We start from the raw sequence: 26,831 nt of genomic DNA, 5'->3' as shown, positions 1-26,831 counted from the left end.
ACTATTCAATCCAACATATTCTTGAGATATACTACATATTCTATCCACATACTGTCTATCTATTTCTATTCCCGGACTCCAAAATTGCTCGTCCTAAAATGTACATGTTTCTTAATTCCATTATTTTATTTTTAGATGTTAGATGTTGTGTGTATCGTTGTGTATTGTTATATACTACTGCACTGTTGGAACACAAGCATTTCGCTACACCCGCAATAACATCTGCTAAATATGTGTGTACGACCAATACAATTTGATTTGATTTGAGTTATTCTATTACGTTTTAACCCCAAGGACAGATGTGAACATGTTCATGTTGTAACTCAGAGCCTGTCTTGATAAAGCTCAAGTTATAAGGTACATACATGCACACAAAAACACACCCTGGCCTGAACACACCAAAACCCCAGCAAAAACACACGACATACCCAAAACACATCCAAGCCCCTCTGAAAACCACCCAAAAACATACTCAAAACACACCCCAAAACACACAGAACATACCCAAAACACACAGAAAAATGCACAAAATCACAGATATTCCATTACAAATACAGACAGTCAAGTCACAGGTCATGGGTGCTAAGTAGTTTTTACAGTGCAAGTACTATACCAACAGTATAGCCTCTGTACCCAAAGTTGATTACACAGTGAATGTCAACATCATACATTTAAATGTGTTGCCAGTTGTTATTGGAATGATTTTAAAAAAATCCTGTCTGGTTTTGTCTGTTTGTGAAAGACTTTAAGAGCGCCATAACTCAAAAGCAGCTACTGTAATTACACTTGTGAAGAGCCAAGTGTTCTTTCTGAAGTGTGTCCAAAAAGATATGGGCAAAGTTTATAATGTATGACCGCCAATATTTACCACGTTCTTGCCTGCATACTCCTTGTATACCTCCCGTGCACATACCGGCATAAGTGGTAGTAGTGGTGTGCAGTTGTGGGTGGGTGTCTATTTGAATAAATCCATTGAATATACACCATGAAAATCCATTATTAATATGTTTATGCAGATCCTAAGAAACATTATAATACTAATACAATAGAATGGGTTATTTTGAGTTGAATTATGTTATATCCAAATGAATGAAATCAATAGTTCATTATTTTGTTCATGAAAACAGACGAGACACACCCCGATCACAGTCAACACACATATACTGTATTTTTTAGTAAGAATATAATTAAATATAACAGAATAAAATAGAAATAATATTATTCCCATACAACGTGCCTCACGGCAACATGTGGAAGCACAATCCTAAACAAAAAGTAATCATTTGAAACAGAGCCATAGGCAAGCCCATGCTTTTTTGATCAACGTTTAATCTCTTTCCTACCCACACTCTGCTTTGTGAGGGAGTAGGCGCAGGGTTTTACATTTAGAGTATCTTCATCGTGATAGCGATAGAAAATACTAGCAATCTGTATGAATATATCGATTTCATAGCAGTCACTAATGAATTTTATTACCTCATATCTTAGTCTCATTATGAACGCGCCATAATATCCTATAAATCTGCACGAACCCTAGCATAAATGATGAATCAGCGATATACAAATTGGCTTAATTATTTATTTACTAAATAACTGAATAATCACACAGAATTACATAAACACACAAACAGGATAGCTTACACATTGATTACTACACAATGCAATGAAAAGTCCCTAGTGGACTAAACCGATATGACGGCTTGTAACACAAAATGGTGGATTCAAAAGAGAGGGAAAGCGAGAGGCAAAGGAGTTCCACTATCGTACATAAAGCTGATTACTATGCTCATGGAAATGTGAATACTTTGCACATGAATGGCCGCTCATTAGAAAACAATTGCAATGTACATATTTACGTGTGAATGTCTTTGCTGTCTCTCTGTTGAAAACACTCGATCCATCCAACACTCGATCCATCTACGGGGAGTAATTCGACACTTGTTCAGAGTAGCTAGGCAACAACAGCTAACAGAATCACTTTGTTTCCTTTTACTTTTTTTCAAATGACATTTCTTTGTATCTATCCATAACATTGATGCCAGCTGATTCATGATTTTCGACTGGCTGAGTAACGCTGCCTGTCTGTCTTGTCTTGTTCATTACTATGCTGGAGATCAAATTTGAATATTGAAACAATGTTGCAAATATCGGAGAGACGGACAGCAAGGTTCATTCAAATCTCCTCTATTGAAAACTAAATTCAGTCTAAAAGAAATGTGAGATAATGTCTAGATGCTTTTTATAGTGGAGATCAAGTTTATAAATTGCATGGCTGGTCTGATGACCAGATTTAGATTTAGCCGGTAGTAACTTGTGGAATAGACACCGGCTGGATCGCAAATTTTAACCAATCTGTATTCAGGATTAGACCCACCCGTTGTATAATTAAGCAAAATCCCGAGGTGTGGCATATGTCCAATATACCACAACTAAGGGCTGTTCTTGCACGACGCAATGCGGAGTGCCTGGACACCGCCTTTAGCCGTGGTATATTGGCCATATATCACAAACCCCTGAGGTGCATTATTGCTATTATAAACTGGTTACCAACATAATTAGAGCAGTAAAAATAAATGTTTTGTCATACTCATGGTATACGGTCTGATATACCACGGCTGTCAGCCAATCAGAATTCAGGGCTCGGACCACCCAGTTTATAATTCCCAATAGGTCATTATGAATAAAACATCAATAAGTTTCAAAGCCTTCAATTTGCCTGCTAGGGGGCAAGGAGACCCCCCATCTCCGCTAAAACCTTTGATAACTGCATGCCATTTTCAAGGGATTGTTAAACAAATGTTAACTATTAGTTGTAATATCATCAACACTTGTAGAGCGTAGTCAGAACTTACACATTTCTGATTATTCTATGCAAACAAACAACAACAAACATTGATTGATGGACCACGTCAAATTGGCTAGCTAACTAATAACAGATCACGTAAATATGGCTAGATAACCAGCTAACTTTCAGGGGATGAACTATATGGCAATATATGACTGACCTGCTCGATTCGGTCCTACGTAGCTAAATTTGAAATTGTGTTTTTTTTCCTTGGATAAAAGTAGAGATTTAGAGCTAGAAAATTATATATCATACACTGCAGTTGCGGAACAATGGGAAATTCTGATTTGAAAGTTGATAAACTTGTGACCCCACTTTTAAGAAAATGTATCTTGAATATTCTGGTACACCAACTGGGGAGCTTTTCTTTGTCTACACACCCATTCAGAATCGTTCATACACTCTTAAGCCTTAGCCCCGCCCATCTCTTTTAGAATTCACATGTGAGTCCATGTGCTAAACAGAGTAAGGTGGTGTATTAAACAACCAAAGATTTTAAGACTAAAGTGGCTAAAGTAGTAGCAAAAATACACATGATCTGGTCCATTAGATTACCGTAATCACCTCCAGACACACCTGGCTAACTTGATGGGTCATACAATCATCTAGCAAAGTGGAGTATTTTGTTCAGACATGAAGCAAGCTAGCTAAACAATGGACCTAATGATGCTTTCAAGGCAACTGGGAACTTGGAAAAATACGAAGTCAAATCTTGACGTCAGCGATCAGGTCGGAAAGTCGGGGCTCTAGAAAGAGGCCTGAGTTCCCGAGTTGGAATTCTCAAGTTGGATGACAGTTCAAAATAATTTTTCCCAGTGGGAACTTATTTTTTTCAGAGTTCACAGTTGTCTTGAATGCACTGAAGTCTGAGGTTTCTGAGTTGCTCGTTCCGAGTTCCCAGTTGTTTTGAATGCAGCAATAATCCCAACCCATTTACTACTAGCAATACAAACTGATTTTCATAACTAGCCACCATGCATGAATCTGCAGGAAGCTAAAGCTAACAAACTAGGTTCAATGTTAGCTAGATAACATTAGGCTATAACTGGAAATACAATTGGCTTTCTGAAATACGATTAATATTACTACAAAGATCATACATGTAACGTTAGCTAGAAAGCCTGCCAGTTAATGTTAGCTAGCTAGCTAACAGTACGCTTTTTAACTTGCAATGAAAATGACTTTCAGACAAAATTAGAAACTTATAATATCTGAAAATGTAATTAGCTAGACTCTTCTTACCCATGTACATGGATTAACGCTTCTCCCTCTCTGTCATGGATCCCATGGATGTCCTTATTTTTAAGATGTAATCCGCAGACAGGTGTTTTATACAACTTCTCTTTTCGACTCCCTCCGCATATTTGCAATCAAATGCCAGAATTTTCTCCATCCCCTTAGCTATCATACTCTGGTTCCCCCAAGCATTCCACCGATTTAAAAAATTCAGTCTACTTCTTCCTTGACCCCCAGCAGCCAATTCTAACTGCCTTTTATCTTGATATCATATCATTTTATTCTGACAGTGATGGCACAGCACTATCATGGCACAGCATTCCCGGGGGGAAATTATGGATGAACTTGCTCTGAAATACCGACACCCAGACACTAGTAAGAACTAGCTAGCTAAGTAGATCTGAGAACATAATTAATTAGCTAGCTAGCGAACATAGACTATCAATGCTGCCGGCTCCCACAAGAGGAGATCTGCAATTGATACTAACTGCCATAATCAACATCCATGTCTGCAGCGCATGGGGAACAGTTGGTTAACTGCCTTACTCAGGGGCAGAACGACAGATTTTTATCTTGTCAGTTTTCGGTTACTGGCTCAAAACTCTAACCACTTAAAAATGAAATGAAAATGAAAATGATTGACATGGTATGGCCCGATAGTATTGGACAACATTTGAAAAAACAGACCCCTCTGTGTAGCGCATCTCTCGCAGTTAAATGTTTTTTTACGTCATCACTCCAAGCCATCACTCTCAAAAGCCGCAACAGCCGCCCAAATTCGACATAAACCTTCAAATAGGTGTGTAATGACACATTATATAAACTCTTTATAGTGTTTTATTTACATATTAGAGGTGATACGTTGGACAGATCGGATGACCACATGGCTTAGCTCCCCCTTTTCCCTATCACAAAGTAGGTTTCGCTTCCCCCCCACCCGTCATTTTTTGAAAGACCCGACGGAGCTCATTGCCTTCGTCAATCATTCAGAGATGGGCAGCATGAAGGTCTCGTCATTGATTTTGCTGGAAAGGGGAGAAATTGTGCTTTACAATGGTATTCATATTACAGTTGACCTGGAAGTATTTCGTTATTGGGGTGCTAAAATAAGGTAAATTGTATGTTACAGCGTGATGTACAGAAGTGCGTTAGCTTACCTTAGCTAACTAGTAAACTTGCTAGTTACTTCAGTGGATGTTAAAAACATTTCCACTAGCAAATTAACATTTATTTTTTAGCCGTGGTATATTTAATACTTATTCTGTTCCTAACAAACTACCCAGTCTCTGCCTGTGACAAGCATACCCCATAACATGACACTGCCACCACAATACTTGAAAACCAAGGTGCTTCCACCTTCCACCAAGTAATAAAGAGATGTTCTGGAACTTCGGCAACTGGGTATGTATTTTTTTACCTTCCTGCTTTGGGCTGGATGTGTCTACGTGTAGTTCACACATGCATAATCCATTAGCAGAATTACTGTCTTACCTCAATTAGTCATGAAATCCCTGGTTTGAAAGCAACGGTTTTCTGGAAGCTGTGTAGCACCATTTTGAGTACCAAGCCTCCTAGCAATTAGAGTTCCAACCAATGAGCTTCAGCACCTCGTCATTTGATTGACAGCTAGCAAGACACACATTGATGATTTCCACAGTGGGGAGAAGCTGTACGGATAAGCCTGGTGCCCAAATGTATGACGTATGTCACAGAGTACAGGGTCGAGGGTGGAGACGGATGGATTCAGTTCAGTCAGTCATCCTGATAAACCCTTCTCAGCCTGTTTATCCTGGCTCGATGGCAACAACAGCAACATGGTGCGAGTTACAACTTGTAAAAGAAAGCAGAGAGTTTCTTTCCAAAACGCTATATACCCATTTTAAGACAAATAATAATGTTTTTTTTAGTTAAATGCTATACACTGAGTGTACAAAACATTAAGAACACCTGCTCTTTCCATGACATAGACTGACCAGGTGAATCCAGGTGAAAGCTATGATCCCTTATTGATGTCACTTGATAAATCCACTTCAATCAGTGTAGATGAAGGGGAAGAGACCGGTTAAAGAAGGATGTTTGAGACTATTGAGACATGGATTGTGTATGTGTACCATTCAGAGGGTGAATTGGCAGGACAAAATATTTAAGTGTCTTCGAACGGGGTATGGTAGTAGGTGCCAGGCACATTGGTTTGTGTCAAGAATGGTAACTCCGTTGGGTTGATCACACGCAACAGTTTCCTGTGTGTGTCAAGAATGGTCCACCACGCAAAGGGCATCCAGCCAACTTGATACAACTGTGGGAAGCATTGGTGTCATGGGCCATCATCCCTGTGGAATGCTTTCAACACCTTGTTGATAGTAATATGAGATAGGTAGGTAAAACATTTACATTTGACATTTTAGTCATTTAGCAGATGCTCTTATCCAGAGCGAATTACAGTCAATGCATTCATATTAAGATAGCTAGGTGAGACAAACACATATCACCATCAAATATGCAGTATACCAACATTCCATTACAGCTAAACAATCAATATATAGTGGTTTGTAAAAAATAAATAAAATTTTTAATACACAACTAAAATCTATTAATAAAACATCTGAGAACAATAATATTTTACAGACACAATCATCTCGGTTGAAAAAACATACACGCGAAAAATTGGTGGATGTAGAGTTTTTGGAAATAAAAACTTCAAATTGGTCACAATTTGTACCATCCCACTTGATTTTTTTTCCCTCGTAGGATAGTAGCATACACGAGAAATAACTTGTAATATTGGAGGTAACCATCTGGATGTCACAGTGATACAGTCTACACTGCTCAATGGGGATAGTTTGTGCTGCAGGCCGACAGCACAACAACACAGTGTCCTTTGCTCCCGCTTGCCTCAGTAAAGAAATATAGTATGTACAAAAGTATGTGGACACCACATCCGTTGCTGAAAGGTATATAAAATAGAGCACACAGCCATGTAATCTCCATAGACAAACACTGGCAGTAGAATGGCCTTACTAAAGAGCTCAGTTACTTTCCACGTGGCATTTACATAGGATGCCACCTTTCCAACAAGTCAGTTCGTAAAATGTCTGCCCTGATAGCGCTGCCCCTGTCATCTATAAGTGCTGTTATTGTGAAGTGGAAATGTCTAGGAGCAACAATTTGGTAAGCCTCGAAGTGGTAGGCCACACAAGCTCGAAGAACGGGACCGCCGAGTGACGTAACGCTTAGCGTGTAAAAATTGTCTGTCCTCGGTTGCAACACTCACTACCAAGTTCCAAACTTCCTCTGGAAGCAACGTCAGCACAAGAACTGTTCGTCGGGGCCTAGCATTTGCACACAAGCCTAAGATCACCAAGCGCAATGCCAAGCGTCGGCTGGAGTGGTGTAAAGCTCGCCGCCATTGGACTCTGGAGCATTGGAAACGCGTTCTCTGGGGTGATGAATCACGCTTCACCCTCTGGCAGGCCGACGGACGAATCTGGGTCTGACGGAAGCCAGGAGAATGCTACCTGCCCCAATGCATAGTGCCAACCGTAAGGTTTGGTGGAGGATGAATAACGGTCTAGGGCTGTTTTTCATGGTTCAGGCTAGGCCCCTTAGTTCCAGTGAAGGGAAATCTTAATGCTACAGCATACAATTACATTCTAGACGATTCAGTGCTTGCAAATATGTGGCAACAGTTTGGGGAAGGCACTTTCCTGTTTCAGCATGCACAAAGTGAGGTCCATACGGAAATGGTTTGTCGAGAATGGTGTGGAAGAACTTGACTGGCCTGCACAGAGCCCTGACCTTAACCCCATCGAACACCTTTGGGAGGAATTGGAAAACCGACTGCGAGCCAGGTCTAATCGCCCAACATCAGTTCCCAACCTCGTTAATGGTCTTGTAGCTGAATGGAAGCAAGTTCCTGCAGCAATGTTCCAACATCTAGTGGAAAGCCGTCCCAGAAGAGTATAAGCTGTTAAAGCAGCAAAGGGGGAACCAACTCCATATTAATGCCCATGATTTTGGAATGTAGTGCAGCTAGATACTGTAGCCAATATCCGGCCAGGGTAACAGCTAAAGCACATTTATTGTAGTGATTTCACCGAAAATGTACAATTACAGCATTAATGTCTAATGTTACATTTTTGTTTTAAAAAATATATACAGGTCAAAAGTTTTAGAACACCTACAAGCGTTTTTCCCTACAAGGGTTTTTCTTTATTTTTACTATTTTCTACATTGTAGAATAATAGTGAAGACATCAAAACTCTGAAATAACACATATGGAATCAGGTAGTCTGGCCCAGGAGTGTGAAGGTGAACGGAAAGGCTCTGGAGCAATGAACCGCCCTTGCTGTCTCTGCCTGGCCGGTTCCCCTCTTTCCACTGGGATTCTCTGCCTCTAACCCTATTACAGGGGCTGAGTCACTGGCTTACTAGGGCTCTTTCATACCATCCCTAGGAGGGGTGCGTCACTTGAGTGGGTTGAGTCACTGATGTGATCTTCCTGTCTGGGTTGGCGCCCCCCCTTGGGTTGTGCCGTGGCGGAGATCTTTGTGGGCGATACTCGGCCTTGTCTCAGGATGGTAAGTTGGTGGTTGAAGATATCCCTCTAGTGGTGTGGGGGCTGTACTTTGGCAAAGTGGGTGTGGTTATATCCTTCCTGTTTGGCCATGTCCGGGGGTGTCCTCAGATGGGGCCACAGTGTCTCCTGACCCCTCCTGTCTCAGCCTCCACAATTTATGCTGCAGTAGTTTATGTGTCGGGGGGCTAGGGTCAGTTTGTTATATCTGGAGTACTTCTCCTGTCCTATCTGGTGTCCTGTGTGCATTTAAGTATGCTCTCTCTAATTCTCTCTTTCTCTCTTTCATTCTCTCTCTCGGAGGACCTGAGCCCAAGGACCATGCCTCAGGACTACCTGACATGATGACTCCTTGCTGTCCCCAGTCCAGCTGGCCGTGCTGCTGCTCCAGTTTCAACTGTTCTGCCTGTGATTATTATTATTTGACCATGCTGGTCATTTATGAACATTTGAACATCTTGGCCATGTTCTGTTATAATCTCCACCCGGCACAGCCAGAAGAGGACTGGCCAACCCACATAGCCTGGTTCCTCTCTAGGTTTCTTCCTAGGTTTTGGCCTTTCTATGGAGTTTTTCCTAGCCACCGTGCTTCTACACCTGCATTGCTTGCTGTTTGGGGTTTTAGGCTGGGTTTCTGTACAGCACTTTGAGAAATCAGCTGATGTACGAAGTGCTATATAAATCAATTTGATTTGATTTGATTTAGTAACCAAAAAAGTGTTAAACAAATGAAAATATATTTTATATTTGAGATTCTTCAAATAGCCACCCTTTGCCTTGATGACAGCTTTGCATACTTTTGGCATTCTCTCAACCAGCTTCATAAAGTCACCTGGAATGTATTTCAATCAAAAGGTATGCCTTCTTAAGAGTTAATTTGTGGAATTTATTTTCTTCTTAATAAGTTTGAGTGAATCAGTTGTGTTGGGACAAGGTAGGGCTGGTATATAGAAGATAGCCCTATTTGGTAAAAGACTAAGTCCATATTATGGCAAGAACAGCTCAAATAAGCAAAGAGAACAGTCCATCATTACTTGAAGACATGAAGGTCAGTCAATCTGGAAAATGTCAAGAACTTTGAAGGTTTCTTCAAGTGCAGTCGCAAAAACAATCAAGCGCTATGATGAAACTGGCTCTCATGAAGACCGTGTCGTGGAAATGCTAATTCATTAATGAGGAGAGACACGGGCAGCAATCAAGTTATTTCTTTTTTCAAAACCTATTAATAAGGGAGCAGGTCACACCACACACACACACACACAAGTGAAAAGAGTGAGAACTCAGCGAATCGGAGTTGGGGTTTGCCTATATAGCCCAACCTTGTTACATTTCCTTAATCCACCACAACTGTCTCAATGTGTCAAAGTAACTGATATCTACTGGATTAGGTGGCCAAATATTCTGAGTCCTCTGTGCTCTCCTGCGAGTACTAAGAACTGTTTGTTGTTAGAATAGAGGAGAGACTTCGTTCGGAACAGAGATACCTCGTTCTGAACGTGCAAGTTTCAGAGTACAGAGGGTGGGGGTAAGAACACGAGATGTGCACAGCCGTTGCAGATTAGGTACAGAGTTACGTGGAAACAGCAATTTACACAACCAGAGTAACAGGATTGTACATACCTATCATTTAAAACCTGTTTGGGAAAGGCATGCCGCTAGCGGGACATCTCGACAACATTGGTGAAATTGCAGGGCGCGAAATTCAAAATACAGGAAGATAAATACTTAACATTCATAAAATAACAAGTGTTATACAACAAAATAAAGCTTAATTTCTTGTTAATCCAGCCACCATGTCAGATTTCAAAAAGGCTTTACGGCGAAAGCATACCATGTGATTATCTGAGGACAGCGCCCCACGTAGAAATGCATAATATACATTTTCCATCCAAGGACAGGAGTCACGAAAGTCAGAAAGAGCAATAAAATAATCACTTACCTTTCAAGATCATCTTTTGGTAATACAAAAGGTCCAATCTAATCTAATACGAAACATTTTGTAAACAGCTTGTGTCATGAATTCCATCTCCAACTTTCGACGAAACATTCGATGTAATTACTCACACTAAATTTATGTTTTTCCACTCATGGTTGGTTTCATTGCAATCCTCTGTTTGTTAGTAACACAACCAGACTTCATGGTTATTTTTGCGAGACGTAGTGACTGAAAGGAACTGATTTGAACACACCAAACAATGACCTCATTGCGCACCAATGATATGACCAGTGCTTCGTTGATTGACTGTATTTCGGCCCAATGACCACTGATCGTCATGGTAGATAGCCAATGACCTGAGGTAAACGGCAATGTGTAATGGTTATATTCAGAAAGACTAGCCCTTGCTTGAAACTCGAGCGTAAAGACACTAATTTGCCATTGAAAATTTTACCTGAACCAGCCACGCTGGTTACGCATAGCAGTATTGTTTCGAGAGCATTTTCCCCAGTTTTATCTGCATAATTATGGCAACTAAATCTGGAAAATCAAAGGCAAACTCTAGGTATACAGATCTACATGCAATTATCGACGAAATTGATAGGGAAAGTGAGACGGAGTTACTACAAGATGAGTCAGATGGTGAACAGTTTTGACACGCAAACCGAGGAGATGTTTTTGTACGGAGAAGATGCAGTGTTGGACTGGTAAGTACTTCTCGTGACGTTTTTGAAATGAGAGGAAGAGGGTCGTTGGCACTCTGTGCTGGAGGAGGATGTCGAGCCACTTCCTCCAACATTCAGACAGAAGAGGCCACCAGGATCTCAGCTGGACATGACCTCGAAGTACAGCCCTATTCAACATTTTCAGTTGTTTCACCTTGTCAGTTGTTGATGGTGTTGAACACTAATAATTATGGTGCTAAGAAGCAGGCAGGCAAGAAAGAGAGGCATGGTAGCCCATTTCCACGCCAGATCTTTTTTGTTACCTGTCAATGGTCATTTACATGGGTCATGTGAAGCTAAAGACTACTGGAAAACTGCTCCCCTCTATCAACTGCCTTTCCCCCTCCACTGTCATGTCATGCAAAAGGTGTCTGACAATCTCACGGGCGCTTCATATCAATGACCCAGACGTTGATGAGGACAACGAGAAGAAGCGAGGCACAGCGAGGTGTGATAGGCTCGGCAAAATAAAACCTCTCTACCATTGTGGTTGAGGCCTGCAAGACCTATTTTCAGCCCGCCCAGAACTTTTCCATCAATGAGAGGATGGTGGCCTCATAGGCCAGAATTGGCCTAAAACAATACATGCGTAACAAACCAACTAAATGGGGTTACAAACTGTTTGTTGTGGTTGATTCTGCGTGTGCATACAAGTGCAATTTTTTTGTTTATGAGGGGAAGAGCAGTTGTGCGACCGGTTAGGGACATAGCTATGATTCTGTTATGGAGTTATTAGATTTTCAACTGCTGGGGAAGGGCAACAAACCTTTTGTGGACAACTGCAACACAATCCCTACCCTGTTCACAGACCTGAGGAAGCTGGATGTGTGGGCTTGTGGCACCATTCGGACCAACAGTGGGCTTTCCGAAAACCAAGGTGAATGACATGCCTAAGCGGGCTGATTGGGGTACCATGAGATGGATTCGACAAGAAGGCCTGCTCTTTGTGAAGTGGTGGATACAAGAGAGGTGGTCATGTGCGCCACTATCCAAGAACAATCAAGCGCTATGATGAAACTGTCTCTCATGAGGACCGCCACAGGAATGGAAGACCCAGAGTTACCTCTGCTGCAGAGGATAAGTTCATTAGAGTTACCAGCCTCAGAAATTGCAGACCAAATACATTCTTCACAGAGTTCAAGTAACAGACACATCTCAACATCAACTGTTCAAATGAGACTGTGCCAATCCGGCCTTCATGGTCAAATTGCTGCAAAGAAACCACTACTAAAGGACACCAATAAGAAGCAGAGACTTGCTTGGACCATGAACATGAGCAATGGACATTAGACCGGTGGAAATTTGTCCTTTGGTCTGGAGTCCAAATTTGAGATTTTGGGTTCCAACCGCCATGTCTTTGTGAGATGCGGTGTGGGTGAACAGATGATCTCCGCATGTGTATTTATCACTGTGGAGGATGGAGGAGGAGGTGTCATGGTGTGGGGGTGCTGTGCTGGTGACACTGTCTGTGATTTATTTAGACAATGACACAACAGACCTCCAGGCTGTGTAAGGGCTATTTTACCATGAAGGTGAGTGATGGAGTGCTGTATCAGATGACCTGGCCTCCACAATCCCCCGACCTCAACCAAATTGAGATGGTTTGGGATGAGTTGGACCGCAGAGTGAAGAAAAAGCAGCCAACAAGTGCTCAGCATATGTGGGAACTCCTTCAAGACTGTTGAAAAAGCATTCCAGGTGAATCTGGTTGAGAGAATGCAAAGAGTGTGCAAAGCTGTCATCAAGGCAAAGGGTGGCTATTTGAAGAATCTCAAATATATTTTGATTTGTTTTCCACTTTTTTGGTTACTACATGATTCCACATGTGTTATTTCATAGTTTCCATGTCTTCACTATTATTCTTCAATGTAAAAAATAGTAAAAATAAAGAAAAGACAGTTGGATGAGTAGGTGTTCTAAAACTTTTGATTGGTAGTGTATAATAAAACATTACTCAGATAAAAACAGAATGATTCTGAACACTCCCAAAGTCCCAACTTCGGCAGACAAATTATTGCTGATGTTTTCTAGCCACAAGCATAAACTAGCTAGATGGGAAGGGCTCTTCAGGATGACTGACTGAACTGAACCGACTGAACCAAATCTGTTCGTCTCCACGTGACTCTCGATGCGCGATAAACATTATCAATTTGGGAATCAGGTATGTCCTGATAATCTCTCCCCGCACAGTGAAAGAAGAATGCTGGCTTTGAAAAAAAAGAAATACAAAAATCCAGTTGAATCAATTTTAAGATAACATTTTAAGGCAGCAACATGTCAAGACTGCAAGGGGTGGGTAGACTTTCACTAGGCACTCATAAATGTGTGTGTGTGTGTGTGTATATATTTCAGTAGCTGGCCACACCTGAAAAAGCAATGACCATTCTGCATTCCAACCTCTTGAATACTGTAGTCAACTGTGTTCCTAGTCTTTTACAGACTCCACAGTGGAGGTTTATGGTTTCAGGGCTGGAGAAAGAGGGGTTTCCGACACAACCCTGTTTTTATTACATGTCACTACGCTTGAGTGGTGCCAAAACTGTAACCTTGCCAACCACAAGCCCAGTCCTGTCCTAGAATCCAGTTAAGTAACTTAACAGTTGCTTTAAAAAGTATTTCAGAAATTGTGATGTTCATTCATTGCTCAGACTCGGTGACAAAAATGTACTCCCGCATGTGATGACGTCATTTCTGCCAATACAAATACTACATGGCTTGCTTGTGAAGGACTTCATAACAAACCGGTGCCGTTGCTTCCTCTCTCCTCTCCTCACCTGATCTTTCTTTCTCTCTGGCTATATGTCTAGCTCTTACTTGGGTGCCTCTCTTTTTCTTTCTCTCTCTCTCTCTCTCTCTCTCTCTCTCCCTCTCCCTCTCTCTCTCTCTCTCTCTCTCTCTCTCTCTCTCTCTCTCTCTCTCTCTCTCTCTCTCTCTCTCTCTCTCTCTCTCTCTCTCTCTCTCTCTCTCTCTCTCTACTCACTCACTCCCCTGGACCTTTCTCATTTATCTGTGCACATACCCCTGTGTTTATTCATGTGCGGATGGACTTGTGCACAGGTGTGTGTGTGTGTGTGTGTGTGTGTGTGTGTGTGTGTGTGTGTGTGTGTGTGTGTGTGTGTGTGTGTGTGTGTGTGTGTGTGTGTGTGTGTGTGTGTGTGTGTGTGTGTGTGTGTGTGTGTGTGTGTGTGTGTGTGCGTGCGTGCGTTCTTGCACGTGTACATATTTGCGCGCGTGTGTGAGTGTCTGCTCTGCGGCAGAATGTGATAGGCACTGCTAGAGGTCACCCGCCGAAACCTGAGAGTGCAGAGGAGTAACTCCATCGCTTTTATCGACCGGGACACTCTTCTCAGCATCTGTTCCCCTTTCTCCTATCCTCTCTTCCGTCTCTCCCCTTTTAGCCTCTCTCCTTCACTCTGCTTCTGCACCACCCCCTCTTGTCTCTCTTCCTCTCTCTTCGCCATCCCTCCCTCCTCTACCTGTCTTTCTCTTGTTGTGTTCATCTGCAACCTCTGCTCCTCCTTTCACCCAAATGTTCCAATTGAGGAATAAGGACTAAAAAAAGTCAGGCGGTGCTATTAAACAAAGGTATTGATATACATCACTCATAAAATGTGTTTGTTAATAACCTGCTGGGGAAAAACTGAAGAAAACTAAGAGCCTTTTCTCCCCATTAGATTTGGACTGCTGGACAAGATTCAGAGGACCAAGGACCAACATTCATTTCTGATAAATAACTACAAATAAAGACAAGAGTTAATTTAACTTGAATATATAGCTTTGACAGAGGAGATGTGTCATGCTGCATGAGGCAAATGGTGGTCACAGAAGATACTGCCTGGTTTTCTGATCCATGCCCCTTTCTTTTTTGTAAGGTATCTGCATTCCCAGCCATGTGAAATCCATAGATTAGGACCTAATGAATTTATTTCAATTGACTGATTTCCTTATATTTAACTGGAAAATCATTTAAATTGTTGCATGTTGCGTTTATGCCATGCTCAATGCAGATATCTGATAACTATAGCATATAGCTGATAAGAATTACCGTTGGGAAGGGTTGGCCATGCTACAAGCAAGCCTACATACAAGCTTCCAACACATCATCCATCTATCACAGGGACTTGGGCTGCCAACTGGAAAATTGGCCATGAATGGAAGCGGCACGAGCCCCGCCACAAGTGTTGTGGTCATCCCTGGACCGGAACACAACGCTGCAATTAAAAAAGCAACTCCCAAGAATTCTTCTTGGAATGTCGAAGGGCTGAATGACACAACATTCCAGAAAATGCCCACACTGCTCCACTCGTTATTTGTTATGAGTCCTTAACACAAGGAGACAATTCTTTGCATCTACATGCGTGGAATTTGGAGACTTAAAACTCCCTTCGTCGGCACAAGGCTTGTATTGTGTTGAACCGAGAGCAACGGGGTTCAGAAGATAAGGTCAACTGTGGCCATATAGCCCAAGTCAATAGAACTGATGCAAGGCCATAGAAGCCAAAAGTGGACTCAAAGAGGGTAGCCCGCGCTATGGCCTTACGAAGACAGACGGATGGACGGACGGACAGACAGATGTCGGGGCAGACAGACAAAATAGTCTCAAGTTATTAGGCCCGGGTGAGGGTCTCACCAGTCGCCTCAGCTAATGATGTGGTAATTCTATGGAACATAAAATCTCTCTCTCGTTCTCTTTCTTTCTTTCTCTCTCTCTCATTGGAATAAATCTGGCTTTTCACAAAATAATACGTTGGTCAAAACACATAGGCTATCCTACATAAGTAGCATCTTAATCTGAGCCCGTTTGTTTCAAGCAATTTGAATTATTATATGGATTATAATTCATTGGCATTTTTTTAGGGATTGATATGTTTTTTTGTTAAGGCAATTCAAGTCTGACATTTTTACGTCGAAATTACAAACTTCACAAGCCTTTTAAAACCTCCAATACACTACAAGTTTGCATTTCCTGCAGGAAAATTCTGAGCAACAAAATAATAATTGAGATCCAAATATAACCACAGCATAAAATAAACGAAACGTGAGCCTTTTGGCTCCGCAAAGTTTGTGTTGATGCTGAAGAAGATGGATAGTATGACGAAACAGACACCCCAGTATGAGCTGAGAGGGGAGCTGCGGAGCACATTGGAGAAAGTGAGGAAGATTGTGTGTGGCACAATGCTGTTTGCAATGGCATGGTAGGAGAATCCGTCGCTCGCAGCCATTTCTGCTAGAATTTCATTCAGTGCTTGCGTCAGCTTGAGGTAAGACTGCATCACTCTCGGACGTTTGGTTACTACAGCGCCCTCTGCACTTGCTGAAGTCACCTCTGCACTTGCTGAAGCCCCCTCTGCACTTGCCTCACAAGTGTTGGGGGTGTAGGCCTGCATGTCGGATCAATCCACTTGTCGAACTGCCTGTAGGCTACATTTTATTCTGCGCTTGCATATTTGCATTCTGCCTCAGTGGCATTACTTTACCGTAGGCCTACTAACTGTACTTCAAGGTTGTGTATACAGTTTCAGCATAAACAATATGCATAACCAATATAGTAAATGCGATAGGCCATTACAACAGCATACACTGAGCCATGATTATCGATCATTATTGATCAGATAGCAGAGCAAAGAAGGCTATAGAGAAGCCAGAATTAGACATTGAATATAATTTAACAGTTCAATTTCACGTCATGCTGTTCATATAAATAATGGATTATAATTGACCAGTTTCTCGCACTTATTTATCCTGGAAAACGGGAGTGGGTTTGGGCAGGGAGTCTCGGTAAATCTCTGTAACCCGGTTTGCACTAAAAAACCCTAGTTGGTATATGGTGCTGGTTAGTTGTTCACTCCTTTTCCCGATTTGTTGAGGGCAGTCTGTCAATCGTTAATGTCAACCAAACACAGGAAGGAAACAGCCTTAGCCCACCCCCCTACTCCCCCACCTACCCAACTAATAACAGAATGCTCTTGGCCCAATGCTTCCTCCATCCCCTCTCCTCTGATCCCCACCTGACCTTGTGTACAATGCTCTGTCATGTCCAATAAGTCAGCCCAAGAACCTCAACGTCTGTGTGTGTGTGTGTGTGTGTGTGTGTGTGTGTGTGTGTGTGTGTGTGTGTGTGTGTGTGTGTGTGTGTGTGTGTGTGTGTGTGTGTGTGTGTGTGTGTGTGTGTGTGTGTGTGTGTGTGTGTGTGTGTGTGTGTGTGTGTGTGTGTGTGTGTGTAGTTGTAGTAAAAAATATATGTGGGTAAAAAATATCCGCTGTTCACAGTAAGTAAAGTATTGTATCACTCCCTAAACATTTTTGTGCAAAAGGTATGTGCGTTTAGCCTCCACTACACCACTGTTTGTGAACCTATGTTAATATACGTGTGCGTGTGTTTGTCGTCAGCCTCTCCACTACCCTTGGCCCTGAGGCCATACATCCAGGGGCCCCAGCCTTGGGTTAGGGGCCAGCCCAGAACATGTGCAGCGTGTCTGGGGTATAATCCTAAGGAGGGAGGGAGGCCATGGATGGTGTCCTCCTCTTCCCCCACTATCCTTGAGGTACTCAGCCAGTGCTTCAAATTGATAAGAACTGGACATGAGGACCTTTAGGACTGCCTACCCAGTCATGGTCCAAGAGAAAGCTGTTACAATAAGGCTAGCTTTACCAACCTGTTTTAGTTATTGTATAGAACACACACACATATTCGCACATGTACAGTATGTGAGCACACGTGTATGCATGTAACAGTAACCCCCAGGGCTTAACAGACCAACACATCTGTCACCCTGTAAACCGATCCTGTTATTAGCCATATTACACAGCACTTCCATGGCCCCATCTTCCTTTGTACACGGTGTACAGTGAAGTTGCCGCTGATCTGTTTTGCACTTTCCCCAATAATGGTTAAGATTAAGATTGGGGGAGGAGAATCTGATTCTAGATCTGTACCTAGGGGAAACTTCACCCCGGAGCATTGTACAGCACCAGCATTCCATTGAGGATTAATCACATACACTCCACAGTAACATCACTTTGTCCAAGTTGATTTACGATCACACCGAAGATGTCGCTCTGACTGAGGCTTGGTTATGGTTAACTGGACTGTTTTCACTCATCAACTTCAACGTTGGAGCAATTTGAACCCAGCAGGAATTTGGGGGGGGATTAACCCTTTGTTGTTTTCTCCATCTCAGTCATGTCCCTTGGGGAAGTTCTGAACCACTCTAACCTCCCAAACAGACCCCTGTTACACGATATGATAGCCTCCCATGGTCCACGAATCTTGACCTCTACACGGTGGCCTCACTGGCATGGATCAGAGTCGAAGGCATGTTGCACTTTCCTTTAGATAACCATCATCATTTCACTTGAGACGCTACTGGCCGTCAACTCCACTTACAAGGGACTAGCATCAAGGAGGGTGCGTCTCAAACGGGAGACACTCCAGAACAAACTTACTTTTGGATGCCTCCTTCCACCCCCCCCCCCACACCCCCACCCCTCGAAGAAAGCATGCCTCCCACCTCTACAGAAATTCAGCTGTGGCAATATATTCCTTTTGATAATAGATATTCTGCTGGTTAAAAGTAACTAGGGTATTATTCCATCTACCGAGGTTGGATTTAATTGATATGAGCGTTCCGTTAAAGTTTCTGGCAAGGGTTTTACCTAGGGAAGGAGACATATCTACTCCCAAATATTTAAAAAGGGAAACTATTGGGATTCCATAAGTAGCGATGGAGTCCTCCATCGGGGTCTTGAGCAGCAGTACTGTAGGGCTTTAGGTTAAGCTAAATGTATCTATGAATCTTCAATGCGTTTGGGAGCGATAGAGATACAATGTCTAGATGTAAAGTAGTAAACTATTGTCTGCATATAATGAGATGAAGTGATCAGTAGATGTTATGGAAATGTATGTTATTTCCTTTCGATTGACAATACGCCTGGGCCAGGGGTTCCGTGGATAATAAGAATAGCAATAGCGAAATTGGATTGCCTTGTCTGCTGCTTCTAGTCATTTACAATGGAGCAGAGCAGATATTGCCTGTTATAACTATGGACGAGGGATTGGAATATAGTATTTTAACCATATTAATGAAAATGGAGGCAATTCCCATCTGTTCCAAGACAGGCCATAGATATAACCATTCTAGTCTAAAAAAAAAATGTTTTCTGCATTGAGTGACAATACAGCCCAAGGAGCTGTTGTTTCTGATGAAGCATCTAAGATATGTAAAAGTCGACAGAGGGGTACGTATGTCTCGAGACGGGATGACAGCATTTTAGAAAACAGTTTAATATCTGTGTTAATCCAAAGGTAGGGGACGATAGTGAGAACACTGGGTGGCATGGGGGGGGGGAATAGTGCTGTATTCACATCTCTCCCAAATGAACGGCTGTATTAATTGTTTAAAGCAATAGTGAACCTAATTGATTCCAACATTTTAAATATACATCGGGAGGAAAGCCATTCCATCCAGGTGAATTGCCTTTATTCATGATATCCAATGCTCTATTGAGTTCATTGCGAGAGATTTGGGCTCCCAGCGAGGTGATATCTTCTCTAATAGGGATTTATTCAACCCAGATGCAAATGCAGTTGTAATCTTTTTTTGTAAAAACTTTGGTGGCATCCCATAGAATCCAGGGGTCCGACTGAATTTGTATTGATCATTATAAATGAATTTAGTTGAATTTCGAACTGATCGCAGAAATCCATCTTGTGGATCGTTTAGCAGATTCGGAAATTTGAAGTTTGGCGGTATTAAGCATGGTGGTTGGTCGACAAGCTCTTCTGTCTAATTTCTATATTCTTAATTAAAGACAATAGAGGAGTAGATAATAGTATGAAATCGATTTGTGAGAATGATTTCTGCTCTGCTTGAATAACTGTACTCTTTTGCTTCAGGATTATGTGCTCATCCAGGCATCAATGAGGTTGTGACCAGAGAGTATATGCTGGATAGCCTTGGTTGTGTGTGGATTGTAGTTAGTCTTACTATGTCCAAAATGGCATTCACGACTGTCCCAAGAACCAGATGGAATTCAGTTAATCCTAACAAGATGCTGTTCAGAGACTACAACAAAAACATAGAACCATATGAATTTGTAGTATGCACATTAATAAAGGCAATTTTTCTTTCCATTTAAAGAAAGTGACTTTGCCTTCTTGGTCTTCATCTTTACCCAGCAGGTGCATTTTGAGTTTATTTATGTATCGTTATGATCACCCCTTTTAGTTTTGTCTGTGGTTGATGAAAAAATCAGCCCGTTTGTACAAATGTTTTTTTTTCTATGTGAATCCTTTTGGAAGCAGGTGTGTTTCTTGGAGCATTGCTATATCAACATGGTTACTTGCTAGGATACCAACACAGCTGGAACGTTTGATAGGACAGTTTAGGCCTCTCAAATTCCAAGATAGAATAGCTAGTGTTGCCATTGTAAAAAAAGAGAATATATTACTAATAATGTCATTGTCATCTTTAGTGTTTAATAACCCCATGGATGTGAAACAAAAAGCAGGACCCACAGGAAAAGCCACCCATTGTGCCCTGGCCAAAATAAGTGCACGGTACAATATCATCATTGTGTTCTAAGCAGAGGACTGGTGAGAGTATTCTTTCTCAAATCTCCAATATAACACTAACAGTAATCACTTTGTAATGAGAGGATAAATTGGATTTTCACAGCAGCTATTGGCGGCACTAAGGTAAACACAACCATTTCTCTAACATCGCAGATCTTTTTTCAACTCCCTCCACTTTCATGAGCTGCTAGAATGCTGAATCATCCCAATGGCCGACAAAAATATACTTCGCAAGACATACAGAATAATGAATTGGATACAGTGTAAATGTCAATGGACGGACACAACGGCTTTCCTGACGCCTTCCATTCTTAAATGCACTGATCTCTCTCACCGCTAGAGTTACAACAAGAAGCAGTGTCTCCCCTTCCTACTCTCTCTCTCTATCTCTCTCTCTCTCCCTCTGGCTCTCTCTCTCTTCTCTCTCTCTTTTTCGCTCTCTCGGGTCTCTCTTTCTCTCACTCACTCTACGTCTCTCTCTCTCTCTCTCTCCACCCTGCTAACTAGGTTCTGGCAGTATATAGCCTTAAGGCTTGCATCAACTCTACAGCCTTAAGGCTGCATCAACTCACTCCACGTCCTTAATGGATGAGGACATCTGGCAGGGATACAGATTGAGAAGTAATGATGAATCATGTGCTCCTTAAAACGATTAGATCAGATAGTAAGAGTACATGATTAGGTTAGATTCAAGAGTAATATATGATGATGAGGACGAAACACAAAACAGTGGTCTGTGAAACTTCATGCCTGGAATGAAAATCTAGATTAAGATGTTACTGGTAAGTGCACTACTGTATAAGCCGTCTGCAGACTGCAAAATTACATCAGACTCTGAATCATGTTCATATAGGAAGTGGGTTCACAGAGTATTTATTTTCTTTCAAATATTGAGTGTTTGTTTGAGCCCACCTCGCCACTCGCCTCCATCCTTTGGCCGTCCTGAGGCAGAGCCTGAACCAATGGAGATATGGTTTCCACCAAACCGTTCCTGGTTTCCATTTCACTGGGTGGCTGTTACTCATGTCTTGTTTTTACCTCTATAGGGGATTCTGGTGCTGCGTGCGGGGAATTTCATCGACCAGGCCCTCGTCTCCTCCATGAACATCTCCTCATACCTGCTCGCCTCTTCCAGTCCATTCCCTGGATAATCGACCTGTGGGATCAGGCATCATCACACACGTCACAGCACCACTCACCTTCACCGTGGGATCCAAACACCAGGAGAGCCTTCCCTTCCTCATCACCGCACCAGTGCACAGCGACATCCTCGACCTCCCGCGGCTCCAACGTCATGACCACACCTTCTCCTGGTTAAGGATGGACATTGCAGATTGGGCACCCGGATGTCGGAGGACCTGCTTTCCCTTGCCCTGATGTTTCACGTCGGTTGAGAGTCCTGTGGTTGCCCTCGAGCCCGACAACCCGGAGGTTTACCAGGATCTCTGGGAGGTGTTCTCCAAGACCCAAGCCACCTGTCTCCCTCCTTATTGCCTCTGGGACTGTACCATCGACCTGCTAGAATGTTCTGCACCACCTCTGTTGGTGGCTGAGATCGAGGCCATGGAGGAGTACATCCAGGAGGCTCTCCAACAGGGTTTTGACCACTCATCCACGTTTCCTGCGTCGGCAGGCTTCTTCTTCGTGACCAAGAATGATGGGGGTCAATTCCATCACCACTAAGTACCGCTACCCTCTCCCGTTGGTACCGGCTGCCATCGAATAGTTTTTTTATGAAGCTGGACCTGCGGAGTGCCTACAATCTGATCCACATCCGGGAGGGGGGTGAGTGGAACACGACCTTCAGCACGACGTCTGGGCACTACGTGTACTTGGTGATGCCTTATGCCAATGCTCTGTCAGTGTTTCAGGCATTCGCGAACGAGGTGGTCCGGGACATGATCGGGCCCCAGGTGGTCGTGTATATCGACGACATCCTGGTCTACTCGGCCACCTTGGAGGATCACGTTGCCCACGTCTGAGTAGTCCTGAGACGCCTCCTGGATAACCGCCTTTATGATGAAGCGGAGAAGTGTTTCACCTCCGCCCCGTTGCCCAAAAACCCCAGATCTCATGATGCCCTTCGTGATGGAAGTGGATGCCTCAGAAGTCGGCATGGGAGCCATCCTGTCCCAACGCCAAGGTAACCCACAGAAATTGTAACCATGTACATACTTCTTAAAGAAGAGAGGAACTATGACGTCGGCTACCAGGAGCTCCTTGGAGGGCGACAAGGAGCCATTCCTCAATCTCACCGACCACCTGGAGTACATATGGATGGCAAGGTGGCTGAACCCACACCAAGCAAGGTGGGCCCTTTTCTTCACTAGATTCAACTTCACCCTGTCATATCGCCCAGGTTCTAAGAACATCAAAGCCGATGCCCTGTTCCGTCTCCATGACTCGGGAGAGGTACCGATCCTGAGTGCGCCCATCATTCCACCCTCTTGAATCTTTGCTCACGTGCTTTGAAACGTAGACGTGGACATCTGCCAGGCTCTGCAGAGGGAACATGCGCCTGCAACCTGCCCTCCGGAGCGCACCTACATCCCTACGGGGGTAAGGAATTGGCTGTTGTCCTGGGAACACACAACCCTCGCCTCAGGACATCCAGATATTACCTGTATCATTCAATCTCTCTTCACTAAGTACTGGTGGCCCACCTTGACGTGGGAGGTCGCCCGCTACGCCCGCTACTCCTGCTCCGTATGTGCTCAAACCAAATCTCCCGGCACGCTCCAGCAGGTAAACTCCTTCCCCTTCCCGTGCCTCAGCGGCCTTGGGCCCATCTGTCCATAGACTTCGTCACTGATCTGATGCTTTTACTACTATTATGGTTGTTGCTGACAGATTCTCTAAATTCTGCCATTTACTGTCACGCCTACTCCTGCTCAACGTCGCCGTTCTACTAACCACCGGCCCTGGTAACCATCATTACGCACACCTGCTCCCCATCATTACGCACACCTGCTCCCCATCATTACGCACACCTGCTCCCCATCATTACGCACACCTGCTCCCCATCATTACGCACACCTGCTCCCCATCATTACGCACACCTGCTCCCCATGATTACGCACACCTGCTCCCCATTATTACGCACACTTGGACATCATTATTTCCTTTATTTCTCTCCCTTTATTTAGCCCTCAGTAGAAATCAGTCACTAGGTAGTATTGCTTTCATTCCCATTCTGTACGCTTCTCATGTTTTCTTCATTTGTAATTATCATTATTAAACTTATATTCTGCACCTGCTTCCTGACTCCCGAGGTTAATGTAACATTATTCAACTGTACATGCTGATATAGCTTCCTCTTACGCAAACTCAAGCATACCTATATATCAATTTCAAAGGAATACAATTTTTAAAAAATAGCAGATTTAGGCATTGATAAGCACCTACATTGGAACGGCGTGGCTGTGCAGTGTCATGCTATAAATTACGTCAGAGCTCAGACCATGCGTTTCACAGCGCTGTATGGGTTTTGAATGACAGCCATTCTGAAGTTAAGCACCACACAGTACAAGAAGTTGCCCCCATCTCTCCGGCGAATCGGGAAGCTTTTGCAAATGTCCTGCTGTCTGAGTGAGGGAACTGCTGTAAATCAGAACTCTGTGTATTTTGAAAGGTGAGATGTTGAGGATTATAATAAACACAGCTTTGATGTCCTACAAGAAAGGCAAACACCCGAGAGTCTAAATGAGCACTTCACATTTTCATATAATAAAACGCATGTCGTATACACTGCCAACGTTTATGATCACTATGTTTGAGGTATATAGTTACAAGATGACATGGCTCCATTCCCTGGTTTGTTCTGAACAGAATGAGCCTGTGGTTGTCTATTGTGAAAATTCAATCTGTTTCTCTGAATTGGCCTGTGAAAGCCTAACACTAAGATCATATTTTATAATTCAGCTATTCTTGTTGGCAATAGAACACGCTTTCAAATGATGCCCACCTGACCCGGATTTCGATTTGTAATGGGACGTTTTTGGATAAACAACAAAAGTAATTGTGTGATTGCGGGGATGCAGGGCTGTGTTCCAAACAAAACAAGTGTGCTTGCCCTAGTTCCTCAACGACACGGCTAGGAGAGCTCAAAAAAGCACCTTGTAGTTAGAGCCATAAAAGTGCATTGCAATGGCTTAAGAAGTGCGCACACTTTGGTGTGGCCACTTGGAGACAGCAGTTAGTCCTCTCGCTTAAACCCTTTGTTGCACTTACCCCACATTTTCCAGGAATATTCTTATCATGTTACTGAATTTATCTAGAGTATTTTCAGATTACAAATGTGGCGAAAAGTACAGTCAATATAAAATGCACATATAATCAAATGTCTAATGTTTGGATTCAGTCTTGTGTCAGATGAACTGTTGTGTCCTCACCTTTAGTCTAATAATTTTCCCATAATCCCCTTTCAATTGCTACCATGCTTATGCATATGCTTTCGTATTTCTTCTGTAAGACACATTTTAATCTAGCACTATACATACAGGCCAATTCCTACAAGTGTAAAGGGTTCACTCATCTTCTGTAGGTCCCTCAAATAGCCCAGCATGCCTCTTGGGCCATCAAAGAGCCTGTCGCACCAAAAGGGATCATGGGAGAGCACAAAAGACTCCCTTTAGTCCTGGTCTCCTTCCGTCTGCAGTACGCTACCGAAATAACGCCATCACATCCACCAGCCTCCCTAAAGGCCTTTCCATGACTGTTCAATAGACTCCCTTTATAATAAGCTCACATAAAGCATCGATTTAATCCAGGGAGGAAGCATGAAGACATTGAAATCTGCGGTGATGCTGATCATGGGGAATTCCAGGTTCGGAGGACTGCGATGGCCACAGGGCAAAATTATATAAAAGTAATTCAGAGCCAATAGTGATCATGACCTTTCAAGTGGCCCCAGGAGACACAGAGGGTGGTCTTTGTGGTCTTTGTTTGGGATGAGTCTATCTGGACATTGAGACGAGTATGGAGTGGTAGTTACATCTCTAGCCCAACAATGTCCATATTGTGGTGAGGGAGGAGATATTATCTGATAGAGTCATATAGGGCTGATATAGTGCAGGGTTAGGGTTGGCACTGGTGGTGGTTCTTTATACAATATGTATCATTGATTGACAACACAATACAATGGTTCCAACTCATCTCTGAATGTCAAGAAAAGTATGTGCTGGATAGGAACCGATGTACGGTCTGTGTGTGTGTGTGTGTGTGTGTGTGTGTGTGTGTGTGTGTGTGTGTGTGTGTGTGTGTGTGCGTGTGCGTGTGCGTGTGCGTGTGTGTGTGTGTGTGTGTGTGTGTGTGCGTGTGTGTGTGTGTGTGTGTGTGTGTGTGTGTGTGTGTGCGTGTGTGTGTGTGTGTGTGTGTATGTGTGTGTGTGTGTGCCTGCGCCTGCCTGCGTGTGGCCTCTGTTTTGGTCTCTCGCTCAGTGTGTGAGCTAACTCTAATTGCTTCCCGATCTCCCCATATTACAATACATCCCGGTAACATTAGGTAGCTGACGTACAGTAGTGTTAGCTCTCCGTCTCTCCTACCTTGACATTGCAAGCTACTCGATGAGTGAGCTAGTCATATGTGGGCCATGGCTTTGTGTGTTTAGTTTTCTCCCTTTTCCTGATTTGTGCTTTATTTATTTAGTCCACATGTGTGGTTTGTTTTACAGTTATCACTATTTAAAGAGGCCTAAACTATTTATTCATATATCACATATTTGGTTTGAAATTGATGAGCCTTTTTGTTCTCCGCAAACGTCTCACCTTGTTTGTCTGGTTAAGTGAATGAGGGAATGAGCGAGTCAAGTAGTTGCCCAACACACATGATGAGCATAGCATTAACAAGCTGCCACTGGCATAAAGGTAGCTCTTCAGTCAGTGCTGGGGATTCGACACTGCAGCAAACCAGCTACAGAGCAGATGACAGGGCTCAATCAAACC

General features: G+C 43.0%; 1 protein-coding gene across 1 annotated transcript in view; it reads right to left on the bottom strand.

The window, feature by feature from the left end:
- Positions 1–26,831, bottom strand: part of ngfrb (nerve growth factor receptor b) — a 71,270-nt gene that overhangs the window by 24,211 nt on the left and 20,228 nt on the right. The gene's annotated exons all lie outside the window — the stretch shown is intronic.

The sequence above is a fragment of the Oncorhynchus gorbuscha genome, linkage group LG11 (assembly GCF_021184085.1).
Source record: "Oncorhynchus gorbuscha isolate QuinsamMale2020 ecotype Even-year linkage group LG11, OgorEven_v1.0, whole genome shotgun sequence".
Classification (NCBI taxonomy): domain Eukaryota; kingdom Metazoa; phylum Chordata; class Actinopteri; order Salmoniformes; family Salmonidae; genus Oncorhynchus; species Oncorhynchus gorbuscha.
Note: the sequence above shows the minus strand (reverse complement) of the source record. Positions and strands in the feature narration are given on the sequence as shown.